This window comes from Felis catus, chromosome D3 (genome assembly GCF_018350175.1).
Source record: "Felis catus isolate Fca126 chromosome D3, F.catus_Fca126_mat1.0, whole genome shotgun sequence".
NCBI lineage: Eukaryota > Metazoa > Chordata > Mammalia > Carnivora > Felidae > Felis > Felis catus.
Window position 1 is genome coordinate 22,241,168 of NC_058379.1, and position 15,583 is coordinate 22,256,750.

General features: G+C 45.8%; 1 long non-coding RNA gene across 1 annotated transcript; it reads left to right on the forward strand.

The window, feature by feature from the left end:
* The first annotated feature begins 67 nt into the window (after positions 1-67).
* LOC109493278 lies at positions 68-12,083 on the forward strand. Its single transcript, XR_002147412.3, has 3 exons — positions 68-375; positions 5,329-5,375; positions 11,918-12,083. It is a non-coding gene; the product is annotated as an uncharacterized LOC109493278 (long non-coding RNA).
* The last annotated feature ends 3,500 nt before the right edge of the window (positions 12,084-15,583 follow it).

Consider the following 15,583-nt stretch of genomic DNA (forward strand, 5'->3'; position numbering starts at 1 on the left):
CGGGGGCGCCGTCACGAGCGCGCGGCACGGGGCGGGAGCACGCGCAGGTCCCCTCGCGGCCCCGTGCGCCCCGCGCTGCCTGCGCCAGCTGACTGTTGTCCTCCCCGCGCTCAGCGGGCCAGACTTGGACCCTTGTCCCTCTCTCGCGTCGCCAGCGCCTGGCTCAGGTCTGGCCCTGGGAAGGCTCTCTGGAAACACCTGTGGCGCTAGAGCTTGGCGACGGGCGACGCGGAAGGGACCGCGCGCTTCAGGCCACCATCCCTGCCTGCGCCCCAACCCGTGCCAGGCGCTGGGGGAACAATGATGAATGCGGAGCCCGCCGGCTTCCAGCGCAGCTCTGCCTGCCGCGCCCAGCGCCGGCGTTCCCTGTCAGGGGTGGGTTCGCTCCCCAAAACCCAGGAAAGCGGGGGTGGGGCGGTGCGGAGAGCAGGTGGTGCCGTGCTCAAAAACCGTGAAATGCGCCCGAAGCACCGGGACCCAGAGGGATGATGCTAAAAAGCTGAGGAGGACACCCACCGCCCCAACGGGAGCCATTACCTATCTGTGGGTCCTTACCCCCCGCCCCTGACTAGCCAACGATCTGTCTCAATGGCGGAAGCCACTGCCGCCTCCGCCTCCTGAGCAAGCTGGCCTCTAGTTCAAGGCCAGCAGGGCACTTCGCTGCAAGTGGCGACATAGTTCAGGCTCTCTAAAGAATAGAGAGTTTTTGTAAACTGAGCGTTTTAAGTATATATATAAAGGAACATCTAAAAGCAGAGTTCTTAACTTGGACCTCCTGGATATCCTGGGTAATCTTGGCTGGCTGGCTGTGAAGCTTCTGCGATAGGCTGCAGAGTTTTATGTATCTGTGCGTCTTTCTAGGGAGATGGACCACGGTTTTCATGAGATTCCTAAAGGAGTCTGTGATACCAGAAAAGTTAAATATCACTGATTTTTAAATGTTTATTAATTATTTAATAATTTTTAATGTTTATTAATTATCTATTAATAAACATTATTAATTTAATGTTTATTAATTAAATGATTATTTAATGTGTGCTCTCTTAATCTATTATTAGTATTAATATTATATATTATTATATATTATATAATGTTAATCTATTTAATCTATTAATAAAATAATAATTTTTATTAATTTTTGGTGGGGGTGGGGCAGAGAGAGGGAGAGAGAGAATCCAAGCAGGCTCTGCACTGTTAGCGGAGCCTGACCTCACCAATGGTAAGATCATGACCGGAGTTGGATGCTTAACCGAATGAACCACCCAGGCGCCCCTAAATAATACTGATTTTTTAAAAATTTTTAATGTTTATTTTTGAGAGAGAGAGAGACAGAGTGCAAGCAAGGGAGGGGCAGAGAGAAAGAGAGAGGGAGACACAGAATCTGAAGCAGGCTCCAAGCTCAGAACTGTCAGCACAGAGCCCAATGTGGGGCTACAACTCACGAACTGTGAGATCATGACCTGAGCCAAAGTCAGATGCTTAACGGACTGAGCCACCCAAATGCCCCAATAATACTGATATTAAAGGGAAAGGTTCATGGCTACCACAAATAATGGGAAATACAAATGGAAATGTTAGATTTGCAACTCCTACCCAGACCCTTCCATCTCTAGACCTCTGTGCAGGCTCCCCTCTGTTCATCCTAATGTGTCTTACCTTCCCTTTGCCCAGTTCTTTCTTGATCTTTGCTTGTGATAAGACTGCCTGTGCAGGGACCACCCTCCTACATGAAGTGATAGACTGAGCAGAGCAAGTTGGAAAGTCCTAGAAAAGGGTGGTGTAGGCACTGCCCAAACAGAACTCCTTGCCATCTTTGCTGGTGACTCTGGGACCTGCCCTTGAACGGTGATCTTACCTGCAGATTTTTGTGGGCTCTGGAGTGCAGACACCTGCTTCTCTTGATGTATCGGCTAAATACAAAGATGGCCCTCAAACTTCAGTGTGTGGAGTCAAGGAAAAGTGGTTGCCTCTGAGAACTGGGCATTTGGGGAATGGAGCTGGGGTGTTTGCTTTTTTCATTTATATCCTTTGAACCTTTTGAATGTTTTAACTGTGTGTGTTTCACATATTCAAAAAATAATAATTGTTTCAGCTCATCCCAAGGAAGCTTATTAGAAATTCAGTTTTCCATCCCCATCTCCCTGGGATTCTGAATCAGTAGATCTGGAATGGAATCCAAGAGTGTGCATTTTAATGAACTCCCCAGGGGTTTCTGAAGTGGGTGGATCATTGACCACACTTTGATGGACAGTGATGTGGAGGGAAATCTTGGGCTTTGTGGGTCAGATCCACTACAGAAATCCCAGGCCAGCCACTACCTAGCTATGGGAACTTCAGCCACCTCACTTAGCTTCCTCTTGCTCATCTGTAAAATGAGGATAATAATCCCTACCTCACTGGCTGAGAGTAATAAAATCATGTCTGTAAAGCACATTTGGCATAGTAGGTGTTTAGTAAGTATTTTCTAGCTATTTAACTAGAGGGTGCTCTGTGAAATGTATTAAACAGAAGCCAGAGCAGGAAGAGATGAGACCAAGGTTAATAAGCTTGGAAAATAGCCACAACGATAGGAAAAGCTCAGTGCCTGCTATGTATGTGCCAGATGTGTTTACAACCCCAAGGAAGGAAGCCAACTATTAAAAGTTTAATGATCTGTTTTGACTACTTCAATAAATGGATGATAGGATCTAAGTCACCCCACAGAGTGAAGAAGGTGTCACAAAAAGGGCAAGGTTTGGGGGGTGGGGCACCTGGGTGGCTCAGTCGGTTAAGCATCCGACTTTGGCTCAAGTCATGATCTCACTGTTTATGGGTTCGAGCCCCATATCGGGTTCTATGCTGACAGCTCAGAGCCTGGAGCCTGCTTCAGATTCTGTGTCTCCCTCTCTGCTCCTCCCCCACTCGCCCTCTGTCTCTCAAAAATGAATAAACATTAAATTTTTTTTAAAAAAAGAAAGGTCAAGGCTTGCACTGAGTCAGAGGGGCAGGAAGTGGAAGGGCATTTAAGACAAAGGAATCAGTGTGCACAAAGTCCCAAATCAGGAGAGAAGACCTTGTCTGGGAAATGACAAAGAGCTCAGCATATTTGAAAAAGCTGGAAAGGAGATAAAACAGGGAGCTAAGCTAGATGGGCACCATACAATCAGGAATACCCTATATCATACAGAAAGTGGGCCTCCTGGGCACTGGGGTCTCCTGGGAGATTTTTTTTTACATTTAAAGTGCCAGATTCCACCTAATGGAGAAATGGCTGTCTCCAAGTCTGGGGCAGGAAATATGCGAGATGAGCCTGCCTGAGATATTTTGTCATGCCAGAAAGTAAAGAGGCTAGTCAAGACCACTGTGTGTCAAAAGGACTCAGATGCCATCTTTAAAGGGACTCCCACAGGCCAAAGACAGGACAACTTGAGCATCCAAAAGAATAATGATTACAATGGGTCAAAACACCAAATATATAAAGATCCAGAAGTTAGGCCCACAGTTCCTAAAGTTACAAAAAAACCAAAACCAAAAACAAAAACTTATAGGTTGCTTTTGGTGACCAGCACCAATTCATTTTTCTGAAAACTGAGAATAAAGAGAAAGAATTAAGTCTGTATCTTTCCTTTCTTATACAAACCCTATCTCATAGTAACCAAAGAGTTTATGAGGGAAAAATCTTTATAGATGTATTAGCTAATGAATGCAGAAGGAATAATAAAATTAGTGGTGCCTAGGTGGCTCAATCGGTTAAGTGTCCGACTTCAGCTCAGGTCATGATCTCATGGTTCATGGGTTCGAGCCCCATGTTGGGCTCTATGCTGACAGCTCACAGCCTGGAGCCTGCTTTGGATTCTGTGTCTCCCTCTGTCTCTGGCCCTCCTCTGTTCACGCTCTGTCTCTCAAAAATAAATGTTTAAAAAATAAAATAAAATTTAGAAGAAAACATCATCTTTTGGCAACCCCAAATGAAATAATGGATCCAGGCAATGATCATCAAAGCTTCCTAGTGATGGGGTATATGGGCAACTTCATAAAGACTGATCAGGCTGTTGTCAGCTGAATCTACAGATCGATCTCACATCACTGAAAGTGAAACCACAGGATATTATGTGCTTCTGGATATGACCCAGTAGGAAACTCATAGCACCACCTATGAAGTATTTTTACTTCTCCCTCCTTTTCCCTCCAAAAGAAACCTCTAAACCTGAAACTAATCAAGCTTCTAGCTTGATCAATACAAAAGAAATGCAGAGGACAGAGGAACATGCTAAATGACCCAAGGAGTCAATCAGTCAAATTCATAAAATAGGAAAATCTAATCAGCAAAACTAAAGGGCAACCGATGGAATGGGAGAAGATATTTGCAAATGACATATCAGATAAAGGGTTAGTATCCAAAATCTATGAAGAACTTATCAAACTCAACACCCAAAAACCAAATAATCCAGTGAAGAAATGGGAAAAAGACATGAATAGACACTTTTCCAAAGAAGACATCCAGATGGCCAACAGACACATGAAAAAAAAAAATGCTCAACATCACTCATCATCAAGGAAATGCAAATTAAAACCATAAAATAAGAAAATCTATATTCAAATGACCTATTCAATAAATACATGGCCTAGGAAAAAAGATGGGAAAAGGAAAATGTTATCAATTTTAAAGACTTAAGAGACATATCAACCAGATGCAGTATGTGAACCTTGTTTGGGTCTTGATTCAAACAAACCAACTGTAAAAAATATATTTCTGGAACAGTTGGGTAATATTGAACAAAGAGTGGGTTTTAAGAAATATTAAGAAATTGTTAATTTTGCTATATGTGTTATAATGGTATTGTGATTTTTTAAAAGGATTTATCTATAGAGATACATTCTGATGTATTTATGAGTGAAATTATATGATATTTGGATTTACTTTAAAATAATACAGTTTTAGGGGCACCTGATTGGCTCAGCCAATTAAGCATCCCAACTTCTCTTAGGTCATGATCTCATAGTCCGTGAGTTCGAGCCCCATGTTGGGTTCTGTGCTGACAGCTTGGAGCCTGGAGCCTACTTCGGATTCTGTGTCTCCCTCTCTTTCTGCCCCTCCCCTGCTTGCACTCTGTCTCTCTCTCTCTCTGTGCGTCTCTCTCTCAAAGATAAATAAACATTTAAAAAATTACGAAAAAAAAAATAATACAGCTTTAAAAAGAATGAGGCAGGTGGGGAGCAGATGAAAAAAGAATGGCCAGATGTTGACAGTGTTGAAGTTGGGTGATGAGTACACAGGCATACATTATATTGTTTTCTCTGTTTTTGTGTAGGTTTGAAAATTACCACGAAACTGCTTTTGTTTTACAGATGTTGGGCCTTTTACAGAACTCACCTCCTACCTTTCCAACAACTCTGTAAGTTCCCCTATGTTTACATAATAGGAAATTGAGGTTCACAGAGCTAAAGGCCTGCCCCCAGTCACACCATGGGCAAATGGGAAGCCAAGATTCAAACAGAAGGTTTTCTATCCACAAAGCCTGTCCACCTGTGCCAGAATAGAGATTCCAGACACCTGCCTCCCACCCCCAAAAGAAGCCTTCCCTGACTGTCCCTGAGGACCTTAGGAACAGGAAAATACTAAGAGTGACAGTCAGTGAAGGCCCTTGTGAGCCGAAAGACCCTGGGATAGCTGATCCAACCTCATGCAACAGAGCTGGTCACAGCCACCACTTACACCTGAGGTCAGCTCAAGGTCACATTGCTAACTGGATAAGAACTAGGCCTTTCAGTTCCCATTGGTCTTTGTTCAAAATCCAGACAGATTCTCCTATAGGCTTGTAGGCACAGATGTTGACAGTAGTTTGTGCCTCATTTTCCCCAGGAAAGGATATGCATGAGCTGAGAGGGAGGCAGGACGGCAGGTAGCTAAGAGCACAAGTTTGGAAGGAAGGCCTCTGTTCAAATCCCAGGTTAGCCACTTTCTGGCTGTATGCCCATTAGTGAGTACCTCGTAAAATGAGTTGGTGTGGGTTTCTTCTGCTATTACACAATTAGGTCTGTTGTACCTCTGGCTCTTTTGCTAAATGAGAATACCTGGCTGGAAGCCCTGTGTGAGGGAGAATCACAGATAGCAGAGTCAGGAGGCTTCTATTCTGTGGTGCCAACATCCACACTGCAAGCTCTAGGTGACTAGTAAAAAAAATTTTTTTAAATATTTTATCATTTTTTTGAGAGCAAATATGAGCGGTCAGTGTGTGTGTGTGTGTGTGTGCGTGTGTGAGTGTGCGTGTGTGTGTGTGTGTGTGTGTGTGTGTGTGTGTGTGTTGAGAGAGAGAATCCTAAGCAGGCTCCACACTGTCAGTGCAGAGCCAGATGTGGGGTTCAATCCCATGGACTGGGAGATCATGACCTAAGCCGAAATTAAAAGTCAGATGCTGGGGCACCTGGGTGGCGCAGTCGGTTAAGCGTCCGACTTCAGCCAGGTCACAATCTCGCGGTCCGTGAGTTCGAGCCCCGCGTCAGGCTCTGGGCTGATGGCTCAGAGCCTGGAGCCTGTTTCCGATTCTGTGTCTCCCTCTCTCTCTGCCCCTCCCCTGTTCATGCTCTGTCTCTCTCTGTCCCAAAAAAAACTAAATAAAAACGTTGAAAAAAAATTAAAAAAAAAAAAAGTCGGATGCTTAACCGACTGAGCCAACCAGGAGCCCCTGACCTCAGATATTTAATTCAATTTCTTTAGAGAAGAGCCATACTATTTTCTGCCTGGGAGAAATGTTACCTGCACTTTGGAAACTTGAGTATAGAGAAGGGTAGGACAGTAGGTTGGAGCGGTTATCCAACCCCCTCTCCATTCCCATCCACCCCAGGTTGTGTATGAGTTTATTATATACTGAGTAGATACAAAAGAATATTATAAACTATGTGTAGGGCATACAAATAACAGTACAAGTGACACCCATGAGCTTACTAACTAGCTTAAGGAATAAAATGTCTTATTTTAGTTCACTTTTCTCCCTCCTCCCTTCTTCCATAACCTGTTGACTTTGAGCCCAAAGCCTCCATGGATTTTTTTCAAGCCAACTGACTCCTGTCTCCTCTTTAGTTGGCTAAGAGAATATTCTCTACTGCTACTTCCACCTGATTCATTCATCAAGATCTCTCATCCTCTTCCACATTCCAAGCACCTGTTGAAATTTCTCATTCATCAGTTATCCATCTTTAAAACTGAAACGCCCCAACATGGCCTCACCAAGCCCCCTTAACTGTTTTCTTTATCTCCGACAGAATTTGTCACCTTCTAAATGATTTCTTTGGTTTATTTATGTCTCTTCTTATTAGAATATAAGCTCCAGGATGGCAGAAATTTTTATCAGATTTATTTCACTGCTCTACCATCAAGGCCTAGAAGAAGACTTTTCATATGATATGACTTCAATGAATACCTGTTAAATGAAGTCTTCTTTCTAGTTCTCTTTGCTGTTGAGTGTTTAGTACTTTTAGAATTTACTGGGGCACCTGGGTGGCGCAGTCGGTTAAGTGTCCGACTTCAGCCAGGTCACGATCTCGCAGTCCGTGAGTTCGAGCCCCGCGTCGGGCTCTGGGCTGATGGCTCAGAGCCTGGAGCCTGTTTCCGATTCTGTGTCTCCCTCTCTCTCTGCCCCTCCCCTGTTCATGCTCTGTCTCTCTCTGTCCCAAAAATAAATAAACGTTGAAAAAAAAAATTAAAAAAAAAAGAATTTACTATACTTCTTTTTCACTGGAGTCTCAAGAAAGATGGGAGCCCAACATGGGTGCTACTAGTGCCTCCTGAACTAGAAGTCTCAAAGTCAGTGGTTCTTAATGTGTGTGTGTGGGGGGGGGGGGGGGAGGGATTGAGGACCCTTATAAAATTTTGATGAAACCTACAGAATCTATAAATCAGCATTTACATATAAAATTTTACATATAGTTTATGAAGACCATGAACTTCATCTTAAGGACCTGTGATCTTAGAACATTTCTGGAAAGATGCATAGAAACTGTTAACTTGGTTGTCCCAGACAGGAGGAAGTGGGGAGTTCTCATTTCATTATGTACCCTGTACATTTCAATTTTGTATAAAGTGTAAGTTTACAGTTGTAGAAACTAGTTAAATATTTTAAAGGAACCTATGTTCTGGCACTTAGGGGTGATCACAAACTCACATGTCTTCAGGGGCCAGGGAGGTAAACGCACTTGGCCAATGGTGGTGGTTGGGGCTGTTGCTAATCAGAACTTGTATATCCCACTCAAAGTGCTTAACTTTCACAGCACGGAAAACATGGTGTTGATCAAACTCGATATCCCCACTGTCAGCCCTGAGAGGACTATTGGTTAGCAACCTCTGTTTTGCCCTCTGCTTAGAGTGATAGAAATCCTAGGTTGTGTTTGAAAACCTTTCTGGGTAGTCAAAGAATCCTCAGTGCTAGGGTATGCAGAATCTCTGAAGCGGTAGAAGGAAAAAGAAAATAGAAAACCTCTTGGAAATGACCTGGGAGCTCCAGAGAAAATGGTGGTGCATGACACAAATTTTACAAAGGGGTAGCCAAGTCTCCCTTTTGCCTATTTGTCCAACCCCTACCTAGTGGGGCCTCCCAGTCCCATTAGAGAACAAAGGGAGGATGGTAGACAATGACAACACCAGGTATGAGAGACAGATGGGGTAGGTCTAGGTCCAGGAAGGAGAGCTAACCTCAGGGCAGGCTTCATGAAGGTGGACCAGGAGTCAAGCCCTGAAGGGTCTGGGCTGAATATCAAGTGGAGAGGTGGGAGGGCTGTATTCCTAGCAGAGTAAACAGTAGGATCAAAGGTTCCAGGTAGAAAATCAAGAGGCCTCTTTGGAGAAGAGAATTCATGAAGTTTGGCTCATGGGAAGAAACACAGGAAATAAGCTTGGAAAGCTAGGTTCCACAGGATTAGGTGCTCCTGGTCCTCTAATTTACATTTGGAATGAAGCTAAGGAACTGTTTTTTCCCCTGTGACCACTTCATCCTGCAGAGCCTGTGTACTTGGCCCCATAGAACCACCAGAGGAAGGCTTGGTTGGGGTCCCTCAGTGACTGACCACTGCTCCATGACCAGGTTCCCCCAGGTAGTCATTGACATACAGAGGCTCTGAGGCCCTGAATGGGTTATAGATGTATCTCAGTCCATCCTTTTCCTCCTGAGCAATTAACTAAAATTCAGGGAAGAGAGAAGTCCATCAAGACCCAGAGATGGGATGTATGTTGCCCAGGGTCTCAGAGCAAATTGAGGGGCTCACTCTCCTCTTTTTTCCTCAGGCTGTCTCTTAAAAATAAAAAAGCTTATTTATTTATTTTGAGAGAGAGAGAAAGAGAGAAAGCATGTGCACAAGCAGGGGAGGGGCAGAGAGAAAGGGAGAGAATCCCAAGCAGGCTCCTCACCGTCAACATGCTGCCTGACACGGGGCTCGATCCCACAAACTATGAGATCATGACCTGAGCTTAACCAACTGAGCCACCTAGGTGCCCCGCACCAGGCTGCCTCTTAAGGTTTACATGTCGACTCCAAGTACATCTCAACGATCGCCACCACAATCCTCTTCATATTTACCCCATGAGGTGCCAGGCCTCATGCCATGTTCCTGATGTGAGCATTAGCTCACTGAGTTCTAAGAACAAGCCTATAATGTAGATACCACAATTATTCCCATTATCAGATGAGGAACTAAAGCTCCAAATGGGGGGGTGGGGTGGAGGGTAAAATAGCTTTCTCCTGAGAGATAGAGCTGAGATTCTGACTCAGAGTCATCCAACTACAGAGCCCATGTACATCAGATGAATGAAACCTCACTGTGGCAGTGAAGAATGAGGACACATGAATCCTCAAGGCTTGTGGGCAGCATTTCCAGTGGCTAAAGGGTTGAACAGGGCAAGTGCAGCCCCAATGGTTCTTCCTGTAGAACCCAAAGGAGGTACCAGCCACCAGCAGCCAGGATTTTCATCTGATTCATTTTCCCCCACTAGGGACTATTCAAATGTAACCTCCATGAGGGCAAAGGATTTGAGCCAGCCAGCAGCTGAGAGATCTAATGCGAATAATGGAGGGCAGGAGGGCATGTGCACTTGAATGACAGTGACTTGGTGACAGAACCTTTAAAATGCTCCCAGATGAGCAGAGTGGCTAAAGTAATCTCATTAGGAATTATTCTGCCAAGTGATAAATAACATTAGTAAAGCAAAGTTCAGCCTGAATTATCATTTGGGATAAACCTGGATTAGCTAAGAGCAGGAGTTTCTCCCATCCATTCAAATACAGTTATCTATGGGGCATTATGTGTGCAAAGCCCTTTGCCACATCTCAGGAGCTGAGAACTGGAAGGAAGTGCAGGTATCAGCCACCAGGTTGCAGGTGGGAAAGCTAAAGCCCAGAGAAAGTTTACTTGAGAAGGTAGGGAGCCCCAGGCCTGCTTCTAGCTCTGCCTCCTCAGCCCTCACAGCTGGGCAGAATTCCAAAGTCATCAGCTGGACCAGGCTCTGTACTACAATACCCAAAGTAACACTTCTCAATTCAACAAGGGGCTGGACTGGGATAGGTCCCCACCTCTCTGTGCTACGGGTCCCCAGGAATTGAATGACTTGGCCTCCCTCCCAGACCCCAGCACACAAGCTCCTGCCTTCCAGCAGATCCTGACTGAGCTCACAACTGTCTGCTGACCCCTTGTGGTCACTGTGGGATCTGTTCTGGCCCAGTAGCCTGGGCCTTGGTTGCTCCTCTGGGACATTCTGGCCTAGTAACCTCACTTCTCAAGGCGCTTTCCCACCACTTACCTTGTGGGGTCCTCCCTACAATCCCAGGAGGCTAGGAGAGCCAGGATCCCCACTCCCACTTTACAAATGAGTGGCAGCATCCTGCAATCCAGTCCTAAATCCACCATGAATTCCTTACTTAACCTTGACAAATCAGTTCCCCTCTCCCTGCCTCACTTACCCACCAGTAAAATAAGAGAAGTGACCCGCACCAGGCAGCCCTAAGGTTTTTTGAGCCCCACAAACTCCCAGAGTGGAGAGGTGACTTGCTCACCCAAGGTCAGAGTGAAGCCAGGCAGAAGCACTCCCAGCCGGCAGGCCACCCCACTTCTCCCCACTGATCAGGAAAACTGAGAGGCATCACAGCAAACAAGAAAATGAGTTCTTCCACCTTTGTGTTCTGATTATGTGCTGAAGGGCCACATGGATAGTTGAGTGGATGGATGCATGGATGGATGGATGAATGGATGGATGGATGGAGGAATGGATGGAGGAATGGATGGAGGAATGGATGGATGGATGGATGGATGGATGGATGGATGGACGGACGGACAGACGGACTACTGGGGTGGATATGTAAGAATTCTGGGTTCACTCTGAGCTGCAGCTGTAGCAGCCAGCTGCCTCCCCCTGCTCCCTGACAAGCTGCGGCTATAATTCTAGCTGTCTAGCCCCTTGGCAGCCCACATTCCCCTGCTGGGGTTCCAAAGCCACTGCCCCAGTCTGACAGCCTGGAGCTGGGACCCGCCATGAGGGGATTGAGTCTTCATTTAAGACTTCCTCCCCGCCATGTCACTGACCACCGTGGCCAACAGCAGTAGCCAGGAAGAAAGTCAGCGGCCAAGGCCATGAATAGGCCCACAACATGGGTATCCCTCACAGAGCAATTTCTGCAGCCAACAATGGCTGGAATTGGGTTCGGTGCTGACAGTGAGGCTGAGAATCACCAGAGTGACTGGATGGTATGGAAAGAGTGTGCCCTATGCATTTCATGGGCTGGATCAAACCTACTGACTCTGAGCAAGTTCCTTAGCCTCTCTGTGCCTTGGTTTTCTCACCTGTGAAATGGACATCATACCTGACAACTATTGTCAGGATTGAATGAGGTAAAATATGAAATGCCTTGCATGAAACAGGTGCTCAGTAAATAGAAGCTCCCTCCTTTTGTTTCAGGTCATGGAGAAATTCTGGAAGGAAAACAAGGTCCACTGTGCACCCAGTACATTTTATACACTGGGAATTTTTTCCAAGTACTCTAAAGTAGTAACATGGATGTGGTGATAGAGGAGGAGGGAATGAAATGTATTTTCAGCAAGAATTAAAGGTGTGCTGAAACAGACTCGATCCCTTTCAAAGAGATTATATTCATCTGTGCCCTGCCCTCAGCATAGCTCCTCAGACACAAAAGATATCCCACAGAGACTTCCTGAGGGTGAAACTGGGAACATGTCTTCACAGCCAGTGGGCAGTAGGTGGGACTCCTGTGCCCTACTTCATCTCGCTCATCTCTATCTCCCTAGCCCAGCCTAACTCTCCTTAAACAGCCTATCCATCCCAGGATCACTGACAAGGTCTTCTTAGCCACATGGCAGAAGGCAGACCTGGGCTTTAGTCCAGCTGCTATTACAGCTGAGGCTCCTGCAACACCATCTGTGAAATCATGCTCCAGAAGGCTCTAGGTCCCAGGCCCTCCACTTTCAACTAGAGTAATAAAGATGGGGAACTTAACACATGGTGGTTAGGAGATGGTCTTCAGAGTGAGACAGGCTTAGGGTGGCTTTTGTCACTTATTAGGTGCCCAACCTTAGACAGGATTCTTACTCTCTGAGCCTTCTCACCTATAAAATGGGGCTAATAAAATTACCTACTTTGTCATTGGGAGGATTCAATGACTCATGTTTGAAAAGAGCTGAGCCTTGTGCCTGGCACATGAGTGCTAAATAAATGTTAATATGGCAAAAGTCTTAATTACCATAATGGGCTTCCAGGCAAAATTTCATTTGAACTAATAGTTTCACACATGTGTGCATGCATGTATGTGTATCCACTGAACTAAAGAATCTCTAAACCTCCTTAACTTCAAGATTCTATTTCTTGAACAATATCATCCCATCCAACACCCCTCCATTCTTTCCTTGCTGATTTTTCTTCTCTTTAAACTTCTTTTTCCCACCCAACAATTAAGTGGAGTCTCCAGAATTCTATCATGTCTTGTTCCCTGCTTAAATGCAACATCCCGTTTTTAATTTAAAAAAAAAAATTTAATGTTTATTTATTTTTGAGAGAGAGGGAGACAGAGTGCAAATGGGAGAAGGGCAGAGACAGAGGGAGACACAGAATCTGAAGCAGGCTCCAGGCTCTGAGCTGTCAGCAGAGAGCCCAATGCAGGGCTCGAACTCACAGACCTCGAGATCATCACCTAAGCCAAAGTAGGACGCTTAACTGAGCCACCCAGGCACCCCTTTTTAATTTTTTTTTAACATTTATTTATTTTTGAGAGATAGAGAGAGACAAAGCATGAGTGGGGGAGGGTCAGAGAGAAAGGTAGACACAGAATCCAAAGCAGGCTCCAGGCTCCGAGGTGTCACCACAGAGACCAACAAGGGGCTCAAACCCACAAACTGTGAGATCATGACCTGAGCCGAAGTTGGACGTCCAACCGACTGAGCCACCGAGGTGCCACAACATTCCCTGGCTTTTAATGTGAAAATGGGAAGACTAAGTCCACACAATCAGAGGTGAAGTAGTGACCTATAACATGACTCATTAGGTTGACATCTCAGCTCCACCACCTGCTCCACTCCCAAGGATCCCCCAATCCTTCCAGCCACAGCAAGATGATGCAAAGACCCTCAGCCAAGGCCAGCCATCCAGGGGAGAAGGGTGCATGTGGCTGGAGGCTAGACTGGGGTAAGGCTCAGAGAGAATGCATTAAATGAGATCCAGGAAGCAGGGAGACCCCGGGGACAGTTTGGAGAAAGAGGGGCTGGGGCTGCTCTGTGTGTCCTGTAAAGACTCCAGGATCCCCAGAGCCTTTCCCCTTTCCTGGTACATCAGCTGATGGTCAAGGGAAAATATTTGTGGAAAGGAAACAAATACACCAAATTTAGGAAAGACACCAAAGCGCTAACAATGGTTGATCTAACAGAAGAGGTCTTCGGCAAATATGGTCATATTGCTTGTATGATAAAATTTAAACATTGAAAATATTAAAATAAAATTTAAATATTGAAAATCAATTATTCTAATCAGTTGTGATCAGCCAAGGAAACAGACAAGAGTCTGGGAAAAGACTGCTTTTACCCCTACTGAAAAGCAGCACACTCCAGTTCTCAAAGGAAGACCATAAAGGAGGAAAAGAAAAACATCATGAACATCTCCCCCTCCCCCTCCATCTGCAGGCCACCTGGGCTGGGGACTCCTGGAGATTCAGCCTAGAGGAAGGTCTGCTGCCAGGCAGCAAGACTGGAGAGGGCATGGTGAGGACAGTGAGGACAGCCACTGAGAGTACTGATGTCCTTACCTAGCAGGTGTTGTGATGCAGAATGACCACTCCATGGCAGTAAGGAAACCTGCTTCTAGTTCTCTGCCATTAACATGCTGCATGACCTTGGGTATATCAGGTCACCTTTCTGGCCTCAGTTTCCTTATCTGGAAAATGAGGGGACTTGGTTAACTTAAAAAATATATATATACTAGGCCCTTGCTCTATGCACTGTGCTAAAGCTATAATACAAAGAGGAACCAGTCATTTATTAAAAAAAAAACAAAAAAATAAAAAAACACCAAGTGCCTACTCCATTTACTAGGCATTGTGGTTACAGATGAGTAAGTCAGGGTTCCTGCCATTAAGACATTCACAATCTGGTTAGGGAGACAGTGAGCAAACAAGAAATGGCCAACCATATACTCAGTGCAGACAGAGGTGTGGGCACAGGAAGGAGTGGCCTTTTCCACTGGGGCCAGGTGGGGCAAGTGTCACAGAAGAAGCCTGGACTGAATCTTGGAGGATCCTTCGTCCCTGCTCTTGAAGTCCGTACCATCTAATCGGGGTTAGGACAAATGCCCAAACAGCTACCACCTAAGGCAGAATGAAGCCACCCTAGGTAATCCAAGTTCAGAGGGGAGAAGAAGCCCATGTGACAAAGGCAGGGTGGGAGAAGGGTCAGGCAGGAGGCAGAGGAGGTCAGAAACACTTTGCAGGAAATGGCATTGAGATAAACTTTGAAAGATGAAGAGTTTTCTGACAGCCCTGGGGGGCTGAAGGGGTGTTCTGGATAAGGGGCCTGTGCATGTAAAGGCACAATGTGAGGACTGTCGAGAGTGTAGTCGGAACAGCAGGCAGGCCAGGAAGTGAGAACTGGCAAGGCTGGAAGCCAACGGGAGCCATCATGATAAGAGCCATCAGCAGGCCCCAGGCCAACCACACCACACACCACATCCTCACACCAGTTCTTGGAGGTTGGTTCCCTCACTACTAGCCCACTCTTTCAGATAGGAAAACAGAGGCTCAGAGAGGTTACAAAGTCACACAGCTGAGGAGTAGCAGATATAGCCCTTAACCTAGGTCTGTCCAATGCCCCACCTTGACCCCCTTACCACTAGGCAGCGGCACTATTGAATCCTTCCCATTTAAGGTACTACTGTCCCAGGACACCTGGCCTAGCATTTCACTTCAGACACATGGGTACCAGAGGTCAATCTTTGCCTTAACCATGGAAACCAGCTTGATTCAGCCTCCTCCCAGTTAGGCAGCTACAGGACCTTCAGGATCACCTTTACCAGTACAGATGGGATGGGTAGGGGAAGGAATATTACAGTGGCTGAGGGTTTTGGTGC